We start from the raw sequence: 27,108 nt of genomic DNA, 5'->3' as shown, positions 1-27,108 counted from the left end.
CTGTTCTGATGCTGTGGAGAGACACCATGGCTAAGGCAGCATTTTATTAAAGAAAGTGTTTGTTGGGAGCTTACTTAAGTTTCAGAGGGTGAGTGCATGACCTTCGTGGTGGGGAGCAGACAGGCGCCATGCTGGAGCGGTAGCTGAGGACTCTGCAATCCGTTTCACAGGTAGCAGGCAGAGGGGAGCAGCAATGTGCTCAACATTCAATACGTACATCTTCAAAAGCTAGTTTTTAAAGAATGAGGAAAAAACAATGAGCTTGTCTGGTGTGCTGACACACACCTTTGATCCCAGCACTCAGGAGACAGAGGCAGTCAGAATTCTGTGAGGTTTGAGACCAGGCTGGTCCTCTAAAGAGAGTGCCAGGACACAGAGCAACCCTGTTTCAAAAAAAAAAAAGCAAAACAGCCACCACCACAATGACAACAACACATTCTAGAGCTTACCTGTGATGTGACCACGTCCAGGCTAAGATCATTGACTGTAACAGGGGATCAGAGAGCTGAGGCAGGAGGATCACAAATCCAAAACACCCCTGGACCACAGAGGAGCTCCAGGAGCAACTTAGCAGGACCCTGTCTCAAAAATAAAAAATGAACCGATCCCCTGGGTGTGATAACTGCCCTGTCGCTGTGATAACCGCATGCCTAAGCAACCTTGGGAGGGGAGGACTTGTTTCAGCCTAAAAGGCCCATGGTGAAGGGAATTATGGGCAGGAACGGGAACAGAAACCATGGGAGGAAGATGCTTGCTCTCTTTGCTTTCTTACACAGCCAGGGCCACCTGCCCACAGCTGGCACTGCCCACGGTGAGATGGACCCTCCCAGTGCATCACTAACCAAGAAAATGGCCACACACTTGCCAGAAGGTCAAGCTGACAGAGACATTTTCTTTGTTGAAATTCCCTCTTCCTAGGTGACCCTGGCTTGTGTCAGATTGAACACAAAAACCAAACCAACCAACCAGCCAAAAAAACTAGACACACACACACACACACACACACACACACACACACACGGGTGCAGGGTTGTGGGTGGGGAGTGACAAACAAGCTATATTTCATAGCTTTTAATATAATTACTGTTTTGTTTTTTTTTTTGGTTCTTTTTTTCGGAGCTGGGGACCGAACCCAGGGCCTTGCGCTTCCTAGGTAAGCGTTCTACCACTGAGCTAAATCCCCAACCCCCATAATTACTGTTTTTTTTAAAAACCTATTTCAGGACTGGAGAGATGACTCAGCGGTTAAGAGCACTGACTGCTCTTCCAGAGGTCCTGAGTTCAATTCCCAGCAACCACATGGTGGCTCACAACCATCTATAAGGGGAACTGATGTCCTCTTCTAGTATGTCTAAATATATATGTATATATATATATACACATATATATATATATATCTTTAAAAAACTATATATATATATATTTTTAAAAACTTACTTGCTTAAGCATGACCCATGCCTATAAGTCCAGCACTTAGACAGCCGAGGCAGGAGAATCAAAAATTCCAAGTTAGTGTGGTCCATATATTGAGTTTCAAGAGAGCTTAAGCTATATAAGTCCCTGTTACAAAAGACATTGTTTGATATATGTGTTTTGTTTTTGAGACAGAGTTTCTCGTTTATAATTATATATCTGCTAGATTCTAAGTTCCATCAAGTTGCACCTTTCTGCTTCTTATATGAATGTTGAAGGCCGTCCCCCAGGGGTATCAGAAAAGATTGCATGGTACAACCACAGCCTGTTCAAGTCTGTATGTCTAACTTTAAACGGAAATAAAAGGCTGCAGCCGACAGGAAGGGCCCGGTGTGCAGAAAGATCACTCTATCACTAATAAATGGTAGTGACCTCCAACTGTCCCTTGGAGTTTTTCCAAAATCTCCTACAGAGGCTCACAATGGTCTCTAGTTCCAGGGGATCTGACGCCCTCTTCTGACCACCACAGACACTGCTTTATCGTTTTCTTAGAATTTTTAATTCTCAATCAGGTAGCTAATCCCGGCTTTTGCTCCTGACTATTCAATTGCTCTGTAAGCCATGCTGTCCATCATAGCATCTGGAGACCTTGCGAGTCTGCTCTACGATCTATTATAACTGCTATTCTTTTCTGAGTGTTAGTTTGGGTTTGTTAATTTGTTTTGTATGTAGCCCTGGCTGGCCTGCCTTGTTATGACTGTGCCATGGGATGATCTGGAATTCAGGAGCCTTCCTCTTGCTCTCCTAGTGTTGGAACTGTGGGCAATGCAACACCACATCCGTCATCTCCTATGCACCTTCTTTTAAAAAAAAGATTTATTTATTTGTTTATTTGTTTATTGTATGTGAGTACACTGTAGCTGTCTTCAGACACACCAGAAGAGGGCATCAGACCCCATTACAGATGGTTGTGAGCCACCATGTGGTTGCTAGGAATTGAACTCAGGTCCTCTGGAAGAGGAGTCAGTGTTCTAAACCGTTGAGCCATCTCTCCAGCCCCAAGAGAACTCTTTTTTTGATCTGATCAATCAATCTATCTATCTATCTATCTATCTATCTATCTATCTATCTATCTATCTATCTATCTATTTTGAGACAGCCTCTGGCTGTGTCTTGCACCTAAGCTTCAAACCACTGACTGAGCGCCCTGGCCCAGCTGCCAGCTTACAGGCTGTGCACCACACCCTTTTAAAGAGAACTTTTTTCTACTTTGCCAAATCACTGAGGGTATTGGCCATGCGTAACCACCTTACATCAAGTTCAGGCCTGAGTTTTCTGTGTTGATTTAAGCCTAGCAGGTAGGATTTAGCATCCACTCGGAGCATGGGTCTCCCAGGCATCCCCTCTCAGCACTGAGTCAAGGGAGAAAGGGGAATTTGTCAGCAGGATGTCTTAGCTACCTCTATGTCTTTATGTTGTTGTGACTTAAAAACCAAAAGCGAACTTAAGGGAGACAGAGGGCCTTCTCTCCTGGGCATTTCCTGGAAATACCACGAACAAGATTGTTGTTTGTTTACAGCAGAAACACCCCAACTTCCTGTGCCCTGATATCTACATTCTACATTATCAACTGTGTTCCTGGAGAACCTGGGACCTCCCCTAAGTCCCTACCAACTCTTTGAAGATCCTCTTCAGACCTCTCAGAATGGTGTCTCCAACTGTTGTGAAGACACAAACCTGAGTCTTCACAGACAAGCTTGCTTCCTTCTGGAGTGTGGCCCTTCCTCTGAACACTTGAGCTGAAAATCTGTCCTAAAATCTCCTCAGTTAAAGAGTGCTCACCTGGCACAGGCAGGCCGGGTCACTCCTCCACACTGCCAGAGAAGTGGGGGCAGGAGGACCAGAGGTTCGAGGAGTTCCCTGGGACACAAGATGTTGTATCAAAAAAGGAGACAAGGGTCCAGAGAGATGAGGCAACAGATGAATATTTGCTGCTCTTGCAGAGAACCCCAGGTTGGTTCCCAACACTCACATGGCTGCTCATAACCACTGTGACTCTTAAGTTGAAGAGATCCGTCACCACCATCTTTTTCTCCTCCTCCTTCCCTTCCTCCTCCTCCTCCCCTTCCTCCTCTTCTTTTGTTTACGTTGTTGTAGTTTTATTTTTTGAGACAGGGTTTCTCTGTGTGGTCCTAGCTGTCCCTGGAACTCACTCTGTAGACCAAGCTGGCCTTGAACTCACAGAGATCTGCCTGCCTCTTCTTTCCAAGTGCTGGGATTAAAGTGGGGGGAGGGGACCCCATAGCTATTCTTTTGTTTCTGAAACAGACTTTCTCCCTGACCTGGGGCTCAGTAATTTGGCTAGGCCAGTGGAATCTTGGAGACTCTATAGTGAAATTACCAGAGTGGGTCACCTCAAGCTTTTGACATAGATGTTGAAGATGTGGTTTATGACCCCATGCTTACATGATAAGCTATAACCAGCCCCTAGTTGAGCCTTTTTGTTATGTTTATTTACTTATTTACTTATTTATTTTTCAGATGGTTACTCACTATGTAGCCCTTGTTGACTCGGAACTCAGAGATCTGGCTGCCTCTGCCTCCTGAGTGCCGTGATATCAAAAGCACTTGCCATGGCCTGCGTGAATCTTTATTTTTAATTTTATATATATATACATATATACATATATATATGTATATATATATAGTGTGTGTGCGTGCGTGCGTGCGTGCGTGCGTGCGTGCGTGCGTGTGTGTGTGTGTGTGTGTGTGTGTGTGTGTGTGATGGGGCTCTCCGTGGTGCCTATTAGCATAGCAAAGCCCATGCTCTCCTGGAGGCTCATTCTGTATCACAAATACCCATGGTAATGGTAAAAACCCATGTACTGCTCTCCAGAGGACCCAAGTCAGTTCCCAGCACCCACATCAGATGGCTCACAACTCCAGCTCCAAGGAGATCCAGACACTTCTGCATCTGCTGGTCCATGCCCTCGTGTGCACGCACCCACACACAGACATAAACACATAACTTCTCCTGGAGTAGCGCAATGTACCAGTGAGTCAAGACCAACAGATTTTGACCCAAACAATGTTTACAGAAAACACAACAAGCACTTGTCCCCAGAGACGATACCCTTTGACACAGCCAATCAGAAACATGTGTGCTACATTGCAAAGTACTTTTATAACTTTCTCAATAAACAGTGCATTTTCAAAATGAAAAAAAAGTAACTCATATAACTTAAAAAATAAATCTTAAAAAATAAAAAGCAAAAGCAAACATTCATGGCTCTTCTCACCCTGCCCCGACCATAACCTTTCCCAGCCAGTTCATGGCTTCCCTCCCCCGGTCCTCCCCTTAGAATCCTGCTCTTGTGGCTTGTATGCTCTTCGTCTCTCTCCCTTGACCCGCTCCCTCTTGATCTTTGTTGCCTACACTCTCTTTGTCTCCCTCTCTCTCTCCTCTCATGGCCAAATCCAGTCTGCTGGCCATGTTCAGTTTACTACTCTCTCTGCTCTGGACTCTTCCAGATGCCTTTGGCTGTGCTTTTCCTCATCTGATTCTTTTTAATTTATTTTTCATCCAAGCCGTGGTGATGCACACTTTAACCCCAGCATTCAGAGGGCAGAGATGGAGGTAGGCCTCTGTGAGTCCAGTGAGAATCTGGTCTACACATTGAGTTCCAGGTCAGCCAGGACTATACAGTGAGACTCTCTGTCCATGAGATTGGAGGGCATTTTCTGTAATGGGATCTGATGCCCTCTTCTGGTGTGTCTGAAGACAGCTACAGTGTGTATTCATATAATAAGTAAATGAATCTTTAAAAAAAAAAAAAAAGCCAGGGTTGGGGATTTAGCTCAGTGGTAGAGCACTTGCCTAGCAAGCGCAAGGCCCTGGGTTTGGTCCCCAGCTCCAAAAAAAAAAAGAAAAAAAAAAAAAAAAAGCCTGCTGAGCAAGTCATGAGGAGCAAGCCGGTAAGCAGCACGCCTCCATGGCATCTGCATCAGCTCCTCTCTCCGTGTTCCAGTCATTCCTGCTTTTGATGATTAACTGTTTTTGATGATTAACTGTTAAGTGGAAATACAGAAGTAATAAGCAGAACAAACCCTTTCCTCCCTAAGTTTGCACTCAGTCATGGTGTTTATCACAGCAAACTAAGACAAAAGGGGGTGTGTGACCCGTGTGTATCTCCGAAGACCCGAGAGGATGGCTTTCCATGCCCCTGTGAAAGAAGGCTGTTCAGGGGCTGGATTTGCTTGGAGAACTTGTTTTTCATAAGGACTTCCCATTCGACCTTCTTTTGACTGAGGAGAAAAGCAAGAAAATTGCAGTTGTCAATTGGTGGTTGTGGATATCTTTATTACATCATTAGTTATGTATTTATTTGTGTGTGCACGTGTGTGTGTGTGCACGTGTGTGTGCGTGTGTATGCATGCGTGCACCTCTCCACATGTGGAAGTCAGAGGACAGCCTATGGCAGTCTTTCTCCGTCCACCTCCAGGGTTCTCAGACCTGGCCCTGGACATCCTTGAGTTCACATGAGTATGTTGGAACCCTTTGCTCCATGTGCTCCAGAAATGGTAGGAATCCTCAGAGCCTCCTTCACCCTATGGGAAACACAAGCATCCTGGGAGGAGCTCAAGGCATTCCTGACTGTCATATCTCTCAAGAGTCCATTTAAATGTCATTTTCTCAAAGGAGACATCCTCAAAGCCTTCAGGTCAGAGTATTCTAGAGTCCTCTCAATTTCCCCACATCATAACTGTAACTGTTGAATAACCATCTTCCTCTCTGGCTCTGGCTGTAGGAGTGATCTGCCTTCCCGGAGAGGAAGGACTCAGTCCGCCTAAAGATTAAATAAAGGAAGAGACTCCACTGCTCGCTCTGGCTAGCGCTCAAAGGGGAGCTGACCAAGAATAGAAGTTTCACTGCCTTCTATACACCATAAGCCTACGCATTTCACGGATGCTGTTGTCCTTAAACCTCTCAGGTCCTGGCCCCAGGTTGCACTTTGAACAATTTACAGAAGAGACTGTAAGTCTATGCACGTGGTTAGGTAGGAGAAACTTACACAGCAAAGACATTGCCAGGATTATTGAGTTCAGCAGTGTTGTTCTTCTTGAATTGTGGTTCAAATCCAATCCCAAATCCATTTTGCCCAGTTAGAATCGTGCTTCCCTGATAAGAGCAGAGTGGGCTCAATGACAGCCAGGACCTTGCAGTGCCTCGTGAGCTCTCCTGCAGAGGCATGGTCTTTGATAGAATGGGGCTAATGGTCAGTCGTAAGTCAGGGTCCTCTTGTTGTTATGGGAATGGAGCCTAATTGGAGGTCAATCACCATTTATCAGTGGTGCATAAACATTAGCGGAAACTTTCTCAGCAACCCTAAACTTCACTCATAGCACAATGTTTTTAAAATACACACTTTCTAATCAGCCTGCCCAGTCACTACTTATCACTAGTCACCAGGGAAACAGCCTTCCTTTAGCGAAATTCTACTTCATATCATTTGTATCTCCTAAGTGAATGTATTAGTAAATCGTATAGAACATCAATTATTTTTTAATGGCTCTAACTGACCTTCATCCTGATAGATTCCAAGCGGACCTTCTTTCGTTCTTTCTTTCCTTTTCTTTTTTTAAGATTTATTTATTTACTTTGAATACACTGTCACTCTCTTCAGACACACCAGAAGAGGGCATCAGATCCCATTACAGATGGTTGTGAGCCACCATGTGGATGCTGGGAATGGAACTCTGGGCCTCTGGAAGAGCACTCAGTGCTCTTAACCGCTGAGCCATCTCTTGTCTCCCCTGCATCAAGAGAAGTGTAATATCCTAACACCTCTCCCAGCGTCAGGCTCCTGAATCAAGAGGTGATCGATAAGTGGGCATGGAGGTGCACATTCTGTAATCCCCACATTTGAGAAGCGGGAGCCAGAGGACTAACAGTTGGAGGCCGTCTGCCCTACAAGTGAAACCCTTTCAGAAGCATTAAGAGTGAAAGCAAGCAGGTGTGTTGGCACAAATAGTAATCCCAGAACGCAGGAACCAAAGGCAAGGAGGATCGGAAGTTCAATCTACAGTGGTCTTTAAAACTACCTTAGGCTACATGAGACCTTCTCTCAACAAACAAACAAAAAAGCAGGTAGGGAAGGGAACCTGACAAAATACTGAGGGTAATGCCTCTTCGATGAAGTGGAAATTTTAAAGCTCAATTCACCGTTTAGAAGGGCTTTGAGCTAGCTGTGGTGGGAACTGGGTGTGTGCTTTCTCTGGTTCAGGAAGAGCTGTTCTACAGACTGCGCAGGGTCTGGGAGAATAAATGTGCATTGGCAGAAGCCGGCAGAATTATGAGTCTTTCCCCACAGTTCACTGGGCACGGGAGAGAGGCTGGGGGATTAGAGCAATCCCAAAACAAGGGCTCACGAGCTGTCTGCTTTGTGTTCTTAGATGAAGCACAAGGAAGAGGTGCAGTAAGTGAACCCTCTCAGAGCGCTGTCTTTTGGTTCCAGACTGAGGACTGTTCCTGGGTTTCAGCACCCGTCCTAGAACTGCTCTGTTACTGATGGGTTGCCGGTAGTTAGGATTAGACAACAGCGTGAAGGGAGTGTGTGAATTTCCTAGAAAGTAAAAAGTGTGTATGTGTGTATGTGTGTATATGTGTATTAATGTATGTGTCTATATAAATATGTATATGTATGTGTGTATGTGTTTATGTATGTATGTATATATGTATATGTGCATATGTATGTGTGTATGTGTATGTCTATGTGTATATGTGTATTTGTGTGTATGAGTATATGTGTGTATGTGTGTATATGTCTGTATGTATGTGTATGTATATATGTATGTGCATGTATGTGTATATGTGTATGTGTGTATGTATGTATGTATACACGTATGCATGTATGTGTGTATATATGTGTATGTATGAATGTATGTGTGTATCTATGTGTGTATGTATGTATCTATGTGTGTATATGTGTTTGTGTGTATGTATGTATGTATGTATGTATGTATGTATGTGATCTGAGTGGTCTGTGATCCAGGAATATGGGCCCACTAACTTGAGGTTAGACTCACTGGATATGTGTCTGATGGGCAAAAACGTCCTTGCTTGTCCATAAGCCAGAGTGTGACACAGGCAGAGAGGAAAACTTCAGACCCTGAGGTTGGGCTGTGCCACCTTGAGGAAATTACTTGGGTGTTTATGTTCTTGAGAGGGTTATAACAGTTAAACGAGCTGATAACATGTAACGCTTAAGCTGTGCAAGGCGCTATGAATACCAGCAAGGAACCAGGATCAGCAAATCATGCACAAAGAGGGGTTTTCCTCTTAAGAGACAGAAGAAAGGGGTTGGGGATTTCGCTCAGTGGTAGAGCGCTTGCCTAGCAAGCGCAAGGCCCTGGGTTCAGTCCCCAGCTCCGAAAAAAAGAAAAAAGAAAAAAAAGAAGAAAAAGAAAAGAAGAAAAAGAAAAAGAAAAAAAGAGAGACAGAAGAAAAAGAAAGACGGGGTCTTGATTTGCAATCACACTCACCCATCACATATCTTTAGTTGGTTAATACTTCTCATTATTGGGGCTGAAGAGATGGCTCAGTGGTAAAGAGCACTGGCTGTTCTTCCAGAGGTCCTGAGTTCAATTCCCAGCAACCACATAATGACTCCCAACAGTTTAGTCCCATGGGATCTGACATACTGCTCTGGTGTGCTGATGTACATGCAGACAAAACATAAAATACCTAAGTAAATATTTAAATTTTCATAATTATTATTGTTGCTGGGTTTTGATTATTCTAAGCCTCATTTCCCAATCTTTCAACAAACATGCTTTTGATTGTGTGAACAGTTGGGCATCTCCACAGCCTGCCCAGGGACCAAGTGACAGTAGGATATATCATCCATCACTAGCTGCAGAGAGTGACACATTCCCACGCTCTCTCGAATGGCATGTCTTCCCCCTGCGCATGCGCCGCATCCCCTTTTAAAACGCCAGTCTCTTTTCTCCCGCCATCTTTGCCCCTCCACCCTCGCTTCATGCAACAGTGACGTTGGCATAAACACGTTCCTGGATGGGAGGGAGTAACCGTCGAATGTCTGGCATCTCTCTGGTATTCCCGGAAATGGATGTTCCCCAAGCCACAGTTTTTAAGGTTGGCCCTTTTCACAGAACTGACCTTTTCCTTTCGGTGAGGCTTCAGTTTTTTCAGATGGGGTTTCTCTCTCTCTCTAGTAAATTCTAGACCGCATCCGTTTGGACTTTTAGCCCTAGCCACTGCCCAGCACTGTGATGACACACTGGATAGCTTGTGCCTTCTCAATTCAGTCCTTCCTGTCTTTGGGACACCCAGGCTCAGGCCTGACTCTTCTCCCCACCCATGGAAACGGCTTTGTCAGCCTTCGACCGTACAAGATCCCCTGTTTTAGAGATGTCTTTTGGAGAACCTCAGACCCCTAAACTTAGTACCTGACTTAAAGGCTTCTAAACGTACAGGCCTTTGCAGGTGAGCTTGGCCTCAATACCCCTTAGATAAGTAGCCTAATATTAGATTCCAATATTGTGTGAGATCTTTATAAGTTCTGCCAGCGACCCGGTAAATGAAAAGGGTTCCCAATGGCCAAGCTTTCTCTTCTTGCCTTCCCTCTGTTCTTCCTGTTCCCCACTCAGCTCCTTCTAGCTATGAAGTCTCACCCAGAGGAAACCTCCACTTCCCTTGATCTTGCTAATGAACCCCCTCCTTAGGGCCCTAGCCCACAGCTCCCTCTCCTCCGCTGGCTTCTTCAGCTTCCTCTTCTCCCTCCTCAGCCACAGGCCACTCTAACCATTCCACTGTGACACCAACTTCCACCCCGCCAGCAGCCTTGAATCCCCCACTGCTCTCTCCCACTCTTCAGTGGGACCCCTCTGTGTCTCCCCACCCAGCCTTACCCAGCCCCAGTTCTCCCTTTTTGGGAGGTCACAAGGATGGATGGCCTGGTCAAGCTACATGTCCCCTTTTCATTAAGTGAACTCTCTCAAATAAGAAAGAACCGGGGTCCTATACCTCTAACTCCTCTACTTTCCTTAAAAGATTCCAGTGTACTACCCAGCCCTGTAGTCTCACCTCTGTGACCTCTGTGACCATCCTATGGTCGGTTGGATGGTGTCCTGCTGGAGCAAACACGTGAAGGAGCGTTTTGTTAAAGTGGATACAGGTATGAAAGGCTAAGGTAGACTCGTGAAGCAGACACAGGAGAGAGGATATTCTGTTAAAGCAAGCATGCGAAAGGACACGTGATGTAGGATTCTTTGCTAATGACACACATGTATTGGTTCACCTTACATTGCATAGTTGAGCTCCATTTGTCAGGACTCCATAGAGAGAAACACAACGAAAACTTGTGTTAGTGTGCTGAAGTTGTGGCTTCCAAGGACTCTGGCTGATTGGATGCCTGTGCTGAGGTACAGCACGTGGAGGACACGTGGTGTTTGGAGGGTATACATAGGACTCCAGGGAGTGATGGAGACAGAGCTTGGCTTGCTGGTACAGCTAGCTGTGCCATGCTTGTGGGTCTCCAGTCTTCGCTGATCTTCACTGCCCTGAGAGAGGCACAGCCTTTCTCCTGGTGTTCCTTCTGGTCTCTCCTGTTGACTTGAGCAGAGGCTGAGGCCTGGCTGTCTCTGCTAGCTCCTATCACTGCTGTTGCTAACCTGACTCTCCTGAACTGGATGCTGGTGTATCCGTGAGGTGTTTGTGAGTGGACTGAGCTATGGAGCTGCTGCTGCCTGCCGACCTGTGAACTGAATGCTGACTTCCAAACAACACAGACGGGAGTTGCTCCAAGGAACCCTTCTAAACAGGTTCACTTCCCCCCTATCCTTTCTTTCCCCCTACCTCTGGTGGGTGGTAGGCTACAAGGGGGGTGGGTGGGTTAAAGCTTTTAAGAACCATCATTAAAATAGGATTTGAAAAAATTAAAGTTAAAGGTCCCTAATGAGGATCCCCAATAGAACTACAATACCCTGGGGCCATTCTAGCTAGACTTCAGTTTACAACTTGCCCTCTGGCCAGTCTTCTTCTCCCCCCCCACCCCCCCAGAGCTCTGACCGAACCCAGGGCCTTGCGCTCACTAGGCAAGCACTCTACCGATGAGCTAAATCCCCAACCCCCTGGCCAGTCTTCTTAAGGCTACCCATAAATCAGTAAATCTTGAGAAACTCCAAAAGGTCATCCAGGCCAAACATGAAAACCTGTCTCAATTCCTAGAAGGCCTCACAAAGGCCTTCTTACAGTACACCAACCTATACCCCAAAAACCAAGAGGGTAAACAGCTCTTCATGACCTATGACTTTTCCCAGAGTTTCCCCAACATTAGAGCCAAGCTTAGGTGCTTGGAAAAGGGACCCCTCACTCCACAGTCAGAAGTGCTGGCCTTTTTTTTTTTTTAAGATTTATTTATTTATTTTATGTATGTGAGTACACTGTAGCTGTCTTCAGACACACCAGAAGAGGTCATTGGATCCCATTACAGATGGTTGTGAGCCACCATGTGGTTGCTGGGAATTGAACTCAGGACCTCTGGAAGAGCGATCAGTGCTCTTAACCACTGAGCCATCTCTCCAGCCCAAAACTTTCTTTTTGATCCCCCTTGATACCTAGTCAAAAATCATTTTTGCTTTCACCTCAACCGTTCCTGACACCCACCCCTCTGCCCAGCTCACCTAGACTGGACTACCCTAGGGGTTCTGGGACAGACCACACCTATTTAGCCAGGTCCTGGCCTCTGATCTACTCTCTTTACCTCTCCCCAAAAATCTGCACCATACAGGACATAGATAAATTCTCCTCTGCAGTCCATCCCCACAAATTAGTCAAACTAGCACCTCTGCTCTTCTGAACTTCTTGTCCAGCTCCGGCTACAGAGTCTCAGCATCTAACGTCTCACTGTCCACACCTCAGGTCACCTACATGGGACTAACGATCACTCCAACCTCCAAAGCACCTTGGATACAAAGCACCTAATCCTTCAGGCCCAGCCTTATACCTCCTAGACCTAACCCAGCCCTTCCCCCTTTATGTAACAAAGGGTGGGGATGGCCCTCAGGATCCTAGGCCACCAACTGGGAGCCTCCTTTGCACCGTGCCTTACACTCAAAGAAATTAGACCTGACCTCCCAGGGACAGGCATCCTGCCTGTGTGACCACCCAGGAACGGGCACCCTGCCTGTGTGACCACCCAAGGATGGGCACCCTGCCTGTGTGCTTTAGCCACTGCTGAGCTCCTGCCTCATTCACAAATTCAAAAAAATTGACTTTTGGGTCAGCTCCCAAAAATCTTCCACAACCTGTCCCACCTCCTAACATTCAAAGATTTACAAACTCTTCCTCCCTCTGGGGTTCTTTCTCTCTGGGTGGGACTAGTAGAAGACTCTGTACTTACTTTCCAATCATGCCCACCTCTTAATATCTCAAATCTTCCTCCTGACCAAACACAGACCACTCCCCATCTCTTTCTTGCATTGAAAGCTTAGAGGAACGACTGCCTCACCCCTCACACATATGGGAGGGCACATTGCCTCAGGCCATCTATACCTGGTACACAGACCACAGTTCCTTAGTACATGAGGAATTCCAAAAAGCTGGCTATGACACAGTGTCAGTTACAGAGGTGACAGGCCCTCCCTGCCTATGACTTTTCCCAGAGTTTCCCCAACATTAGAGCCAAGCTTAGGTGCTTGGAAAAGGGACCCCTCACTCCACAGTCAGAAGTGCTGGCCTTTTTTTTTTTTTAAGATTTATTTATTTATTTTATGTATGTGAGTACACTGTAGCTGTCTTCAGACACACCAGAAGAGGTCATTGGATCCCATTACAGATGGTTGTGAGCCACCATGTGGTTGCTGGGAATTGAACTCAGGACCTCTGGAAGAGCGATCAGTGCTCTTAACCACTGAGCCATCTCTCCAGCCCAAAACTTTCTTTTTGATCCCCCTTGATACCTAGTCAAAAATCATTTTTGCTTTCACCTCAACCGTTCCTGACACCCACCCCTCTGCCCAGCTCACCTAGACTGGACTACCCTAGGGGTTCTGGGACAGACCACACCTATTTAGCCAGGTCCTGGCCTCTGATCTACTCTCTTTACCTCTCCCCAAAAATCTGCACCATACAGGACATAGATAAATTCTCCTCTGCAGTCCATCCCCACAAATTAGTCAAACTAGCACCTCTGCTCTTCTGAACTTCTTGTCCAGCTCCGGCTACAGAGTCTCAGCATCTAACGTCTCACTGTCCACACCTCAGGTCACCTACATGGGACTAACGATCACTCCAACCTCCAAAGCACCTTGGATACAAAGCACCTAATCCTTCAGGCCCAGCCTTATACCTCCTAGACCTAACCCAGCCCTTCCCCCTTTATGTAACAAAGGGTGGGGATGGCCCTCAGGATCCTAGGCCACCAACTGGGAGCCTCCTTTGCACCGTGCCTTACACTCAAAGAAATTAGACCTGACCTCCCAGGGACAGGCATCCTGCCTGTGTGACCACCCAGGAACGGGCACCCTGCCTGTGTGACCACCCAAGGATGGGCACCCTGCCTGTGTGCTTTAGCCACTGCTGAGCTCCTGCCTCATTCACAAATTCAAAAAAATTGACTTTTGGGTCAGCTCCCAAAAATCTTCCACAACCTGTCCCACCTCCTAACATTCAAAGATTTACAAACTCTTCCTCCCTCTGGGGTTCTTTCTCTCTGGGTGGGACTAGTAGAAGACTCTGTACTTACTTTCCAATCATGCCCACCTCTTAATATCTCAAATCTTCCTCCTGACCAAACACAGACCACTCCCCATCTCTTTCTTGCATTGAAAGCTTAGAGGAACGACTGCCTCACCCCTCACACATATGGGAGGGCACATTGCCTCAGGCCATCTATACCTGGTACACAGACCACAGTTCCTTAGTACATGAGGAATTCCAAAAAGCTGGCTATGACACAGTGTCAGTTACAGAGGTGACAGGCCCTCCCTGCCCACACCACTAATCAGCAGGCTGAACTAAAAGCTCTCACCCATGCTTTCCAATTAGCACTAGGACAATTCTTAAACATCTACACAGACTCCAGATATGCCTTCCATGTCTTCATACATATCAGCTTGACCAGGACCCTGCTCCGTTAAGTTTCAGAGGAAGCCAAGACCAACCACCTTGTCCCCAGTCCCAGAAGAGTGAGCCTCACTCCGGCTGCCATGCTCGACTTTCCTGGAGTGGACCTGGGTGTCTCCTCTCTGTCCTCTTGTTTGCTTCTCTCCAGGGTAACATGTAAATATGGAGACTCGAGGTTCGAGAAACCCTCACTTATAACAAACAGCCCCTTCAAGTGGGATCTAGAAATTTTTCTATAGCAGGCTGTCAGGGGCCAATTAATATTCCCATCCCTCCTATATCTACCTCTCCTCCTTCATTTAATGACTTTTTTGTCTGCTTCCTCTATGACCAGACAGAAACTTATTGTAAAGAAGCACCAGAGGCTGGAGAGACAGCTCAGCAGTTAAGAGCACTGACTGCTCTTCCAGAGGTCCTGAGTTCAATTCCCAGCAACCACATGGTGACTCACAACCATCTGTAATGGGATCTGGTGCCCTCTTCTGGTGTGTCTGAAGACAGTGACAGTGTACTCATATACATAAAATAAATCTTAAAATCTTTTTAAAAGGAAGCTGTTAATATACTATTGTAATCTCACCTGCAGGCCACTAGGCTTGCCCGGGCACACAACTGTAATATTTTTAATGTTTTCTGTGTATTTGCACTTCCTATAGCCTAGCCCCTCACCCACTCTATTGTCCCCCTACTGCATCTCCCAGGTACAACCTTTTGGCCCCTAGAGCCCTTGGGGTGTGCCTGGCTCCGTATTAAGTTTCTTCAGTCACCACAGGGATGTGTCTCAGTTATTAGTCAGGTCTGACTAGGACAGAGTAGTTCACTTCTTTTTTTTTTTTTTTTTTTTTTTTGGTTCTTTTTTTCAGAGCTGGGGACCGAACCCAGGGCCTTGCGCTTCCTAGGTAAGCACTCTAACCACTGAGCTAAATCCCCAGCCCCAAGTAGTTCACTTCTGAGCGGGGGAAACCACAGTGCCTTTGGGTTAGGGCTGTCTGTCACACCCCCACAGTGGCAACTGTAACCCCAAGATTTAAGAAATGCAGGTGGGAGGAGCTGTAACTCAAGGCCATCTTTTTTTTTTTTTAATATTTTTTATTTATTTGAGTACACTGTAGCTGTCCAGCTCCCAACTCAGGGCCATCTTAAGCTACGAGTAGCAGGTGTTCCTTCCTGACCTCTGCCTCATGTCCTGCCTCCAGGTTCCTTCCTTGACTTTGCTCTGAGGGTCATCAGTGATGGACTGCTGCCTGTAAGATGCAAACCTTTTCCTCTCCAAGTTGCTTTGATCATAGTCTTTATTCACAGGAACAGGGAGTAAATTAGGACAAGGATGTATTGGGGTGAAAATGATCAACTGCATTTGATTTTGTGTATGAAAATAGTGTGATGAAGTCTGTTGTTACAGGTAATTAGCATATGTCAGTAAACAAAAAGCTTGAATGTGCAAATGCAGTCATAAAAATTATTACAACTGTGTTCAGCAACCTGCAGCCCGCGAACCTGTCAAGTCTACAGAGAAGTCAGACTTACTGAAACTGTTATATTTCTAAGGCAGCTTAAAGGAACAGGAGGCAGAAAAGACGGGAGCCTGTCTTTCAACAGCTAAGACACACTATATTTATAAGTGCACTTAGCAAGAGGCAGCCTCTCCCCCATGGGAAATTGACAGGTCTTCAGAGAGTAGAGGGAGATAGGTTGGGATGAGAGGCTTGGCAGTAAGGAAGTTATTTTCCAAAACAAAGTATCCTTTCTACTGTGCCCATAAGACCAAAAGGTTGTCCATAACCTTGTAGGAATCTTGTTTTACAGGCGAAGCACCACCGTAGCAGGGGTACTTCAGGAGATTGCGTGCCATCTCCCAGGGCCGGCAGCCTCCTCCTAGTTTCACGATCCTTCCTTCCTGATCCCCCAGTCTTCCCAAACTCACAGTTCCCAGCCTTAGATTTACTCATTTGGTCTTATGTGATCCTCTAATTCCCTAGACCCCAGTGATCCCACCGTGAAGGGGCAGTAGAGGTCCAGCTCCAGGGCTTCAGGGCGAACCAGAGCAGGGCGGAGCTTCGGGGCAGGGCGGGGCCTCAGGGCGGGGTTCTGGACTAGGAGAAGGAAACCTTGAGCAGACCTTTGGACTCAGCTCTGCGGGAATCGCTTCAGCGGTTGACTCAGACAAATCCCCCAGGCATAAAATCACAAAAGAGTTTTTGTTAGATGCTGATTGGGGAGGGAGTGGCTGAGCGTGGTGGGAAAATGAGGCCAGACTCCATGTAGCGGGAAAGGCCTGACCTCTGCAGATTGAGCCAGGGGTTCCATGGAGCCGCCTGGAGCCCCCTGGAGCCGCCCGGAGCCGCCCAGAGCCGCCCGGAGCGGCCGGAGCCAGCCCCAGGGAGCAACAGGGCTTGGCGAGAACTGAGAGTCAGTCGGTCCAGTTGGTCCTGTGTGGACTCACCAGGTAGTTGCTGAGTGCAATGTTAGCCAAACCTGTTCAAAGGTTTGAGAAATGTTAAACAAGGGCAAAGTCTGGTGAACAGCTCCTGATAATGAAGATTAAGCTGTAAATTAGTTTAAAATACAAGGTAATTTGCCTTCAATTCCAGTACTGCAGAAGGACCAGCCTGGTCTACACTGAGTTCCAGGCCAGCCAGGGTACACAATACAACCTTGATTTAAAAAAAAAAAAAAAAAAAAAAAAAAAAAGAGGCAAAGTGACAAGTAAACACCCTGATTTGGTGGGAGGTTGGGGGGGGGGAAGAGGGGCTAAAGAGATGGCTCAGCACTTGGGAGCACTTGTGGCTTGCACCGGAAGTCGCAGTGAAGCAGCTGAATTAGACCACTCCTGTGGTTGGAAAGGAAAGGTTTATTCAAACTGCCAAGACTAGCTCTCAAGGGTCAACAAGGTAGGGAAATATTGCCAGTTATAGAAAGAGGGGAGAGCTTGTGGGGGAGGTATACAAGCCAGAACGGCCTGTTAGTTCAGAGTGGTGGTAGGGAGATTGGTGGCCGAAAGAGCCCAGGGCTTTCGATATGTGCTACAGTTATAGTTGATAGGGAACTAGTTGCCACATTTGCCCCGTTTGGCAGGGATAGATTAGGGAAACGGCTCTTCCTGGCAGAGAGAAACCCATTTCATAGGTTTCTTTTCTTTTTTTTTTTTGGTTCTTTTTTTCCCCGGAGCTGGGGACCGAACCCAGGGCCTTGAGCTTCCTAGGCAAGCGCTCTACCACTGACCTAAATCCCCAACCCGCATAGGTTTCTTGAGAATGCTGAGTGTAAGCTTTTGTTTATCCACAGGCAAACTTTCGTTTTTCCCTGAGTCCGCCTGAGCTGAGCCCAGACTGTCATTTGGGGACACCGGCAGGAGTGCTGCCATTTTGGGGGCTAGGGGTTTGGGACCTAACCTTGCTGTCTTCCTGAGGATCAGGGTTTGATTCCCAGCACTGCAGCTCTGAAGTCTGCAACTCCAGTTTAGGCGATCTGACACCCTCTTCTGGCCTTGTGAGGTAATGCATGTTCATGGCGCATAGGCACAGGAGCAAGTAAAATACCCACACAGACCAGGCTGCTCTCAGATTCAGAGATCCACTGCCTCACCCCCGCCATGTAGTGGGCATCAGTAGATGATAAATCTTTAAAAAGAAACGAGCTCAGGAAACAGGAAGGATGCTGACATGGGTTGATGCCCAAACCTAGAAAAGCCGACTGGGGCTGTCTCTTAAGTAAATAAGGTTTGCACTGACTCAGGAAAGGCCAGGAGGCAGCAGTGTAACTGTTGAAGAATCTGGCTTAAACAAAGGTCCCGAGGTGGTACTGGTCATCGTGTTTTCCGTGAAGAACAGAAGAAAAATCCCAGCTGCTGGGGAAGGTGCAGGAGAAGGGCCCCTCCAGTCCCAAGGAGTTCCAGACCAATCTAAGAAACATTGTCCCAAACGAAAACTAATCCTGAAAGCAATGTGTAACTTGGGAACAGCATTCACTAAACGCTGTCTACTATGATAAGGGCCTGGCTTAGAACCTCAGCATTATAAAAGAAAAGAAACAAGCAAAAACGTTAAACTAGGCATGGCGGCTCATATGTTAGAATCCCAACACTTGGGAGGCTGAGGCGGAAGGACAGCATGAGGTTAAGACCATTGAGTGAGTTTCTAGCTGACTGGGTCTATCTAGTTGAGACTCCAAAACAAACAAAAAACAAGTAAATAGTAGATCCCACCTCTGCCGTAAAAGACTCACTGGAGAACAGATAGGAGAAGGGGAAGGGGCTGACGTGTCCCCTGGTCCAGGGGGAACCATCTCTGCATCCCTAACATTGCTTTCTTATTCACGGTGGACAGTGAGACACCTCCCTCCAGGCCCATGGGTGGCCCGAGTTCCCCTGACCTATGCTCTCGTTTCAACATCAAGGAACTTTTGTAGAATGCTGCGCCCCATCAAGGCCTCTTTCACACACAGTTCTTGGAGAGATCCTTACACAATGATGCCTTTTGCTCAGGTCATCAAGGGCACAGTCCTCCTCTGCCCACATCCTGGGCTCCACTGAGCCCTCACCTTTTTGGGAAGAAGCCAAACTGACTGACCTGCCTGCTGTCAACCTCATGAACACTGCTAAGCTCAACGCATCAGTGGCTCTGTGAAGCCTGTGCCCGCCTTGCAGTGAAGGCTTTCCCGAAGGTCCACACCCAACTTCCCCATAGTGGGAGGCAGGGAAGAGAGTGTTCTCTTCGACCTCCCTAGAGTCTTGGCTTGGGTTGCCGGGCTCTGGCCAGCCCTGAAGGCCCATCTGTTCTCTACCATCAAACATTCGCAGCCACCAGCCTCATTTGGTTTTCAAACCTTCAGAAACCTGAGGCCATGTTGTCACTGATGACAAGTCCCTAACAAGGTGAGAAGCCTAGGTCAGCCTCCTGGCCCTACGCTGTGTCTCAACAAAACAAAAAATGTTTAACAGTCAATTAATAAAAGACCAGCTCCCCCTGACCTCTGCTTCCACCTTGAGGTCTGCAAGGCATCCTCTTCTGAGGAAGGGGGATGAGAGCATACCCCCTCATACCTGTCTAGACAAAGTGTTTATTGTCAAGAGTGGCAAGATGGCTCAGTGGATAAGGCCTGAAGACGAGGACCCACACAGTGGAAGAAGATATCCCACTTGTGAAAGTCACCTTCTGTGAGGGGTGACAGAGCTGGGCTGGGAGTGTGCAGACCAATGTTCTGACTCTGGTTCTGCTCGTCTTTTTTTTTTTTTTTTTTTTTTTCTTTTTTTCGGAGCTGGGGACCGAACCCAGGGCCTTGCATTTGCTAGGCAAGCGCTCTACCACTGACCTAAATCCCCAACCCCCGGTTCTGCTCTTAAAGCCAAGCATCTCCCATGTATCCCTCACTCCATCAGTCTATGACCCCATGTCCTGAAGAGTTGAAATGACATGAAGAAGCTAAACTGCCTGTGCAGAGCTTGGGTACGCAGCACGTGAAGGCTCTGAGCACTGTCCCTGGGGGGATGTGCTGAGTGGACAGAGAGAGGACAGACCTTGGTGAGGGACCATTATGGGGAGCATGTCCACTGTGGGTCTCTCTGGGCTTCTACTACGGATATTACCCAGAAGTCACTGGACTTAAGTGACATTCATGCTTCTGAAAATGGTCACCTACTTCTATCCAGGTGGCATGTACAGGGGTGCCTGTCCCTCTCGGGGCGGAAGACGGAGGGCAAAGGGGCTAAATATCTGGCAGGAGGCTGTGTAGCCAAGAGAGGACAGTGTGGGACATGAGAGGGCTCAGCAACCCCTCTACTTGTTTGACACTGGCCTGGGTTGGGCTGACTCATGAGAACTTTTAAAGGAAAACCTAAAGAACGACTCCCAATGCAAAGTTAGCAGCATGGTGGCAGAGGCAGGTGAATCTCTGAGTTCAAGGCCAGCCTGGTCTACAGATCGAATTCCAGGGGAGCCAGGGCTACCTAGAGAAACCCTGTCTCAAAACAAAACAAAAAACTAAAACAGTGGTATGGGGATGGAGGGAGAAACCAAATCTCCCTAAAAATCCAATCTTTTAACTGTGGCCTCCTGGGAAATGTGTAAGACCCAAAAGTTAACTTCTCGGCTTCACCTGTCCAAGGACCTGGGATGCTAGAAGTTGTAGTTCTTAGAAAATAACAAAGCCACATGGGAAAATACTGTGACCTTCTCGGTTTGTCCTTAAAGGTTTTTGCAACATGTGTCTCAGGACCACTCAGCTGGGAATTCCTGACCAAAGCCCATCCTGGTCAGTGTTTAATTAAAGCTTGCTTCAAATTTGGCTCAAAATTGTGGAACTGGTGTTTCTCTTGTGACTCTCAGGATTAACAAATGAAAAAATAGATTATATATGTTCTCACCAAAGGGTAGCTCCAGAACACAGTAAAAATCAAATCAAAACAAAACAGCTACAGTGAACTCATATAAATATAATAGTAAATAAATCTAAAAAAAAAAAAAAAGGTAACTATCTTGGTATCCAACGTGTGGGACTCACTCAAGATCTTCTGGGCCCCAAAGGCCCTTGGATGGCCCACTTCTCTGGCTCTGCCCTCTGCGCACACATAGCTTATCTCATAGGCTCAGATGAGCTCCACTCCACAGTTGCTGCTGCATGGGGGTCATTCCATGGTCCTGACCTCTCCAGCTTGCTAGGATCTCCACTGCAGCTAAGGATATACCTTTACCAATGGCCTCTCACGACTGTCTTCAGGGACTCCAGGTGTTAGTGGTTCTGGTCTCTTATTGATTATAGCTGATTCTTCAGCCCCAGATGACCAGAATCACAGATTTTTAATAAACGAATGAATGGCCCTGACAGTTTTTACTTTTCTCTGAGACGTCATAAACCAAACCTCCTTCGTCCACACTGCCACAGTCTCCTACATTCTGAACACTCAGTGGCTTTTCTAGCCCAAAGTTCTAAAGTCCTTCCAGGACCCTCCTCAAAATGTGGCAGGACTGTCATAGCCGCTTCTCATGACCCTGGTATCCATGTCTGCTTTAGTTTGCTTTCTATTGTGGTGAACACCATGACCATAAAGAGCTTGATGAGGAAAGGGTTTATTTGGGTCACAGGTTACAAGTTCAACATTTCAACATCAGGGGAAGCCAAGGCAGGAACCTGGAGGCAGAAACTAAAACAGAGGTCATGAGGGGTGCTATTGACTGGCCTGCCCCTGGCCTTCTCAGCCTGCTTTCTTATACAACCCCAGGATCACCAGCCCAGGGGCAGAACTATGCACGAGTGGAGGGCTGGGGCTTCCCACACCAGTCATTAACCAAGAAATGAGCCCACAGACTGGCCTACAGGAGACTTTGATGGGGGGCATTTTCTCACTTAAGTTCCATCTTGTGTCAGGTTAACAAAAGAACAAAACAAAACAAACAACTCTACCCAGGCAAGTGGGACAGTGAACTCCTGGCCTGGAAACTGAGTTGTTATGGGGAAACAAATCAGAGTGGACTTGTTGGAAAGATCGGTGGGTGTGTGTGTGTAAAGCTGTTATCTGGTGTCCAGCAAACTTCCCAGCAAGAAAGTTAAAGCCTCTAAGGAGGTGGCAGGGCCCTGGCTGGGGGTGCTTGGTCTGTGTGGGACAGTAAAACTGGAAAGGGGACAGAGTCCAGAAGGAAAAGCTTGGTGAGGAGTTACTGGGCTGGAGAACCAGGTCCAACAGCTTCGGGGGGGGGGGAGGGGGGACATAAGCAAACAAGACTGCCCACCCTGGAGCAGACACGGTCCCTTTTTGGTCTATTCTTTGTCCACTGGCATGGTTTGAGGCCAGTGGTTAGAGGCCAGACAAGTTCCCTCCTGCCTCAGCTTGTTTCCCTCACAGCAGGCTAGGGCGCTTCTACTTCTGACTTCAGGCCCTTGGCATGTATGAAATTCTTGCCTCTCCTGTGGCTGCCGGGCCCACCTCTGACCACAGCGGAGTTTGCACCCTTCTTCCTGCCCTTCTGTGTCTGCCCCTTCTTCCTGCCCTTCTGTGTCTGCTGTTCTTGCATCTTCAGGGCAATTTGTCAAGACTAATTTGACACTGAGCTGGCTCTCCCTGGAAACACCAGGAAATGCCTAGGCGTCAGAACAAGACTTCGATGGGGAAGATCCCATGATAAGGCTGAGGCCAGAGCTCTGACCCACCGCAGCCCAGGAAGAAAAGAGGCTCCAGGGATGGAAATAATTTGTTCTGCTTGATCTTTCACCCCCTCCCCATCTCCTTGCTTTTCTCCCTAATTCTTAAAGAGGCACTCCCTCCAATGACTGATAGAGCTCTCGTCACCTCCAGAGCTGATCTCTGTGCGTGGCGCATTCTTGGTTTAATTTCTTGGATGGGTTGACAGGTCCGATTATCACACAAATCATCCTGTTGTCCTAAGGGACGCTTTGAGAAGGAAGGTGAGTTTATATAACCTTACTTGCTCCAGACAAAATGTAATATTTCCCACCCTTATTCCAGCATCTGTCATTGATCTGGGAATTGGTCACAGTTCAGCTGTGGTTGCAGTTAACTGCAGTTCCAGACTGGAGGACGAAACAATAGGTTCCTCTGTATTCTCAACACACTTTGAGGCCACAGCCTGACTCCCCACCTCTAGGCAGTGCCCACCCCTCCTTCCATGACCTTGTCTCTCTCTCAGAGCATCTGTCCTCAAAAGCCATTCAAACTCCTCAGCCCAGGATGACCTCTGCTTCCAGTCCAGGAAACCTGCTAAGTTTAGAAGCCCTGTGTCCAGTTGGTTGAAGTCCTAGCTCTATGTACCTAATCCTGGCACTCAGGGGGCAGAGGTAGGAGGAGTTTAAGGTCAGGCTGGGCTCTATAGTGATGCCCTGTCTCAGAAAACAACAACAAAAATAGAAGGCAGGGTTCATCCAGATAGCCACACACGATCCTAGAATCCCTTGAACAGAAGCTTGGGTATTACTGACCATCATGGCTACCCAGTCTGAACGTATATGAATATGCTATGAGAAGTAAAGGCTGCCACAGTCAAGCACCACAGGTGTCGAGACAGGCAACTTTAAGTGGCACTTCAGCTAAAAATAGTCTTTTTCTTACAGCATCATTAACAATAACATTGTGCTATTTTTGTAGGTGACTACAGCTTCCACACATATGCTTTCTCTTTTGGTTCTTATGACAACCTATGAATAGATACACAGTCCAGACTTCATAGAGGAGAAAGCCGGCGCATAAAATGCTGAAGACCGCAGGCCTCACAGAAGGCAAAGCTCCCTCTCATGCACTGTGCCTGTGTCTCTAGGCCCAGTGGCCATTCAACAACAGCAAAGTCTCAGGTACTAGAGTGGGCTTCCCAGCCCGTAACATGTGTGGCTACTTTGTTCATTAAGACCCCAGGGGTAGGACTCCATGATGGTAGGAGGGCGTCCCAGCCACCTATCCCCGTCCCTTTTTTTTTTTTTTGGTTCTTTTTTTTCGGAGCTGGGGACCGAACCCAGGGCCTTGCGCTTCCTAGGCAAGCGCTCTACCACTGAGCTAAATCCTCAACCCCTCCCCCTCCGTTGTCATAGCTAATACCATTTGATCAAATATGTAAAATGGGGGCGGGAGAGATGGTCCAGAAGTCAAGAACACTTGTTCCTCTTGCAAAGGACCTGGGCTTGGCTCCCAACACCTACGTGTGGGTGGCCAACTCCAGCTCCAGGGGATTCCTACTCTGAACTCCATGGGCACCAGGTATGTACCCATGCAGGCAAAACATTCATACATACGATAAAGTTTCAAAATTCTGTAAAATGGTTATGTCAAGACAACACCAAAGACATCTTTCCAATCAGCTGAGAACATTCCAGAAGCCTAATCCAGACGTTCTAGTTAGTGACCTTGTTTCCCAAGCAAAAAAATGTAGGGAGATTTATAGGCATTCAAACTCACTTAGCATAATTGCCACTGTACTGATGATTATGTAATTCTAGCTGTCAAGGTCATGCGTGGTCAGTCCATCCAATCTCCTAAGTATGTACTTCCTGTCCTGAGAGCCCTGTCAGAGAGCAAACACACTCAGCGTGGGGACATCTGGGCCTGGCTGGCCCAGTAGATGACAATACAGAGATAAAGCCAGGAAGGACTTTGGCTTTGCAGTTTGGACTTTACAGAGCATCTGGGAGTCCGGGGTACCCATCCACACCTCAGTCCTCACCCTACCCAATAGGTCCTGTCCTCATTGTCTTAATGCCCAAGAACCAGTTCACGCACAATGGCATGAGACAACGGCCAGAAAGTGCTGGGACGTGGCCAGAGTGGTGTAGGAAGCACTCGTTACTTCTTGCTTATGGACTCATCCCACACTGCGCAATAAACACCTACTGTGTGCCAGGTCTGGTGGGTAGACTCGGAGTACACATGGTAGAGGGTCCACCTTCCAGGCACCTGGGGGAGACAACAGGAGGTGGCGGTTTCCTCCAGAACAGTGCAGTGTGAGCTGAGTCAAGCCAAAGCTTAAAGGTCAGAAGGGCATCATCGATGAGTATGATAGTATGACGGGACCGGGAAACCAGGGCTAGCGACAGCCAGGCGTGTCACAGTTGTGAATGGAACATTGCCTGTGGAAGAACAGAGATGAGCAAAGCATGACTCTGAGAGGAGGAAAGACAGAGGACAGACTTTCAGGAAACGGTTGCCGTGGCCACATACCAGAGGCCGATAGCTTAGGATTCCTTCCGGGGTTCTAACTGTATAGACTGGTATCGGCATCAGCACTTCCGTGAGAAAGGATAACATCTTATACGATAATTCACTTTGAGATGGTGTTTAATGCAACACCCAAGCAGACTCAAACTCACTATGTTACTCGGGGCAGGATTGAACTCTCAATCCTCTTGCCTCAGTCAGTGCTAGAATTACAGTTACTCTGTGCAAGAAAGAAGTGACTGAGTGAGATTATTGGAACGTCTCAAAAGGTTAGAAAGACAGACATGTAGAAAAGACATGTAGACAAGAGTGCTGGCAGGTGTCCCGCACCTGTCACTGGGGAGGTAGAACAAGGACATTTGAGGTTTAGGGTCGATCTATCTTGTCTACATAGCAAATTTGAGACATAGGACAAACATACACACATACAACAGAAAACCCAAGACCATGGCTAAGGAGATGGTGGATCAGTTAAGGCTCCTGCAGAGCACCCTGGTTTGATTCCCATCAGCCATGTGGCAGGTCTCTGTCCCCCTCCTCTGGCTTCCATAGATGCACATAGAGCCTAGGCATACATGTAGACAAAACACCCACCCACATAAAGGCAAGAAAAGTCTTAAATAAGGAAAAGAAAAGCAAGAGGGAGAAGGCCGGGGACGGGTGGCAGACTGGTTTCTCCTCAAGTCTTTCAGGGTGTTCCCACACCTGAGCTCAAGGGGTCGAGTTCGTCAGAGTTACAGGCACGGGCAGGCCATCACACTCCGATTTAGGACTGCTTCTGTTTGCATATCTATAAATAGAGTAACAGTCATCACCACACAGAGCTACAAGACAGAGTGGCAATGTGTACAGGACCCTTACAACGGTCGCAGGCAGAGCGAATACACATCTGTTGCTAAATCATTATTGATTTGGTGCCAGCGGTCAAGCCTGGAGCTTTGATGGGCAAGTGCTAAGCCCTATCAGCTTGGCCACTGAGTTAAGTCCAGAGAGCATGTTGTTGTTATTATTAAAATATTTTTAATTTTTTTTTCATTGTCAAGGTCTCATTTATTGAGAGAAATGTACAGCATTTAAAGCTCTGAGGCAGGAATAGAAGCGGGAACTGAAGCTTAGGGTCAATTTTTTTTTAATTTTTATGTATGAATGTTTGCCTGTCTGTTTGTAAGTTCACTGTATGTGTGCCTGGTGCTCATGTCCAAGGAGGCCAGAAGAGGGCATTGGACCTCGTAGAACTGGAGTTACAGGCCACCATAACCCACCGCGTGGAGCTGAGCCTGGGTCCCCAGCAAGAGTAGATGGGGCTCTTAACTGCTGAGCCTTCTCTGAAACTCTTTATCATTGAACCGACATGCTCTGGGGATAGAGGTGGGGAGGGTTTGTTTGGTTTGGTTTTGTTTTTTGTTTTTTTTTTTTTGTTTTTTTTTTTTTTTTTTTTTTTTTGTTTTTTTTTTTTTTTTGAGACAGGATCTCCCTGTTTGGTTTGCTGTCTTAGAACTCAATGTATAGGTCAGGCTGACCTCAAACTTGTGGGATGATGTCATTATGCGGGTGAAGCCAGGTACAAGATAGAACGAGGCCTATCATTGGACGAGAAGGAAGGATGGGCGGGAGAAAATTTTGAGGGAAGAGGAGGGGACTGGAACAGGAGGGCAGAGGAAGCCTCAGAGAGAATATGGAAGCTGATGTAAAGATTCCACTCTGTACTTTTATAGGTTGTTATGAATGTTCTTTTTTTTTTTAAGATTTATTTTTATTTTTATGAGTCTTCAGACACACTAGAAGAGGGCATCAGATCCCATTACAAATGGTTGTGAGCCACCATGTGGTTGCTGGGAATTGAACTCAGGACCTCTGGAAGAGCAATCAGTGCTCTTAACCGATGAGCCGTCTCTCC

General features: G+C 47.1%; 1 long non-coding RNA gene across 1 annotated transcript; it reads left to right on the top strand.

Moving 5' to 3' along the window:
- Positions 1–10,493: 10,493 nt before the first annotated feature.
- On the top strand, positions 10,494–15,113 carry LOC120100879 (uncharacterized). Its single transcript, XR_015676554.1, has 3 exons — positions 10,494–10,610; positions 11,084–11,256; positions 14,895–15,113. It is a non-coding gene; the product is annotated as an uncharacterized LOC120100879 (long non-coding RNA).
- The last annotated feature ends 11,995 nt before the right edge of the window (positions 15,114–27,108 follow it).

This window comes from Rattus norvegicus, chromosome 2, assembly GCF_021556685.1.
Source record: "Rattus norvegicus strain SHRSP/BbbUtx chromosome 2, alternate assembly SHRSP_T2T, whole genome shotgun sequence".
In the NCBI taxonomy this organism is placed as follows: domain Eukaryota; kingdom Metazoa; phylum Chordata; class Mammalia; order Rodentia; family Muridae; genus Rattus; species Rattus norvegicus.
Note: the sequence above shows the minus strand (reverse complement) of the source record. Positions and strands in the feature narration are given on the sequence as shown.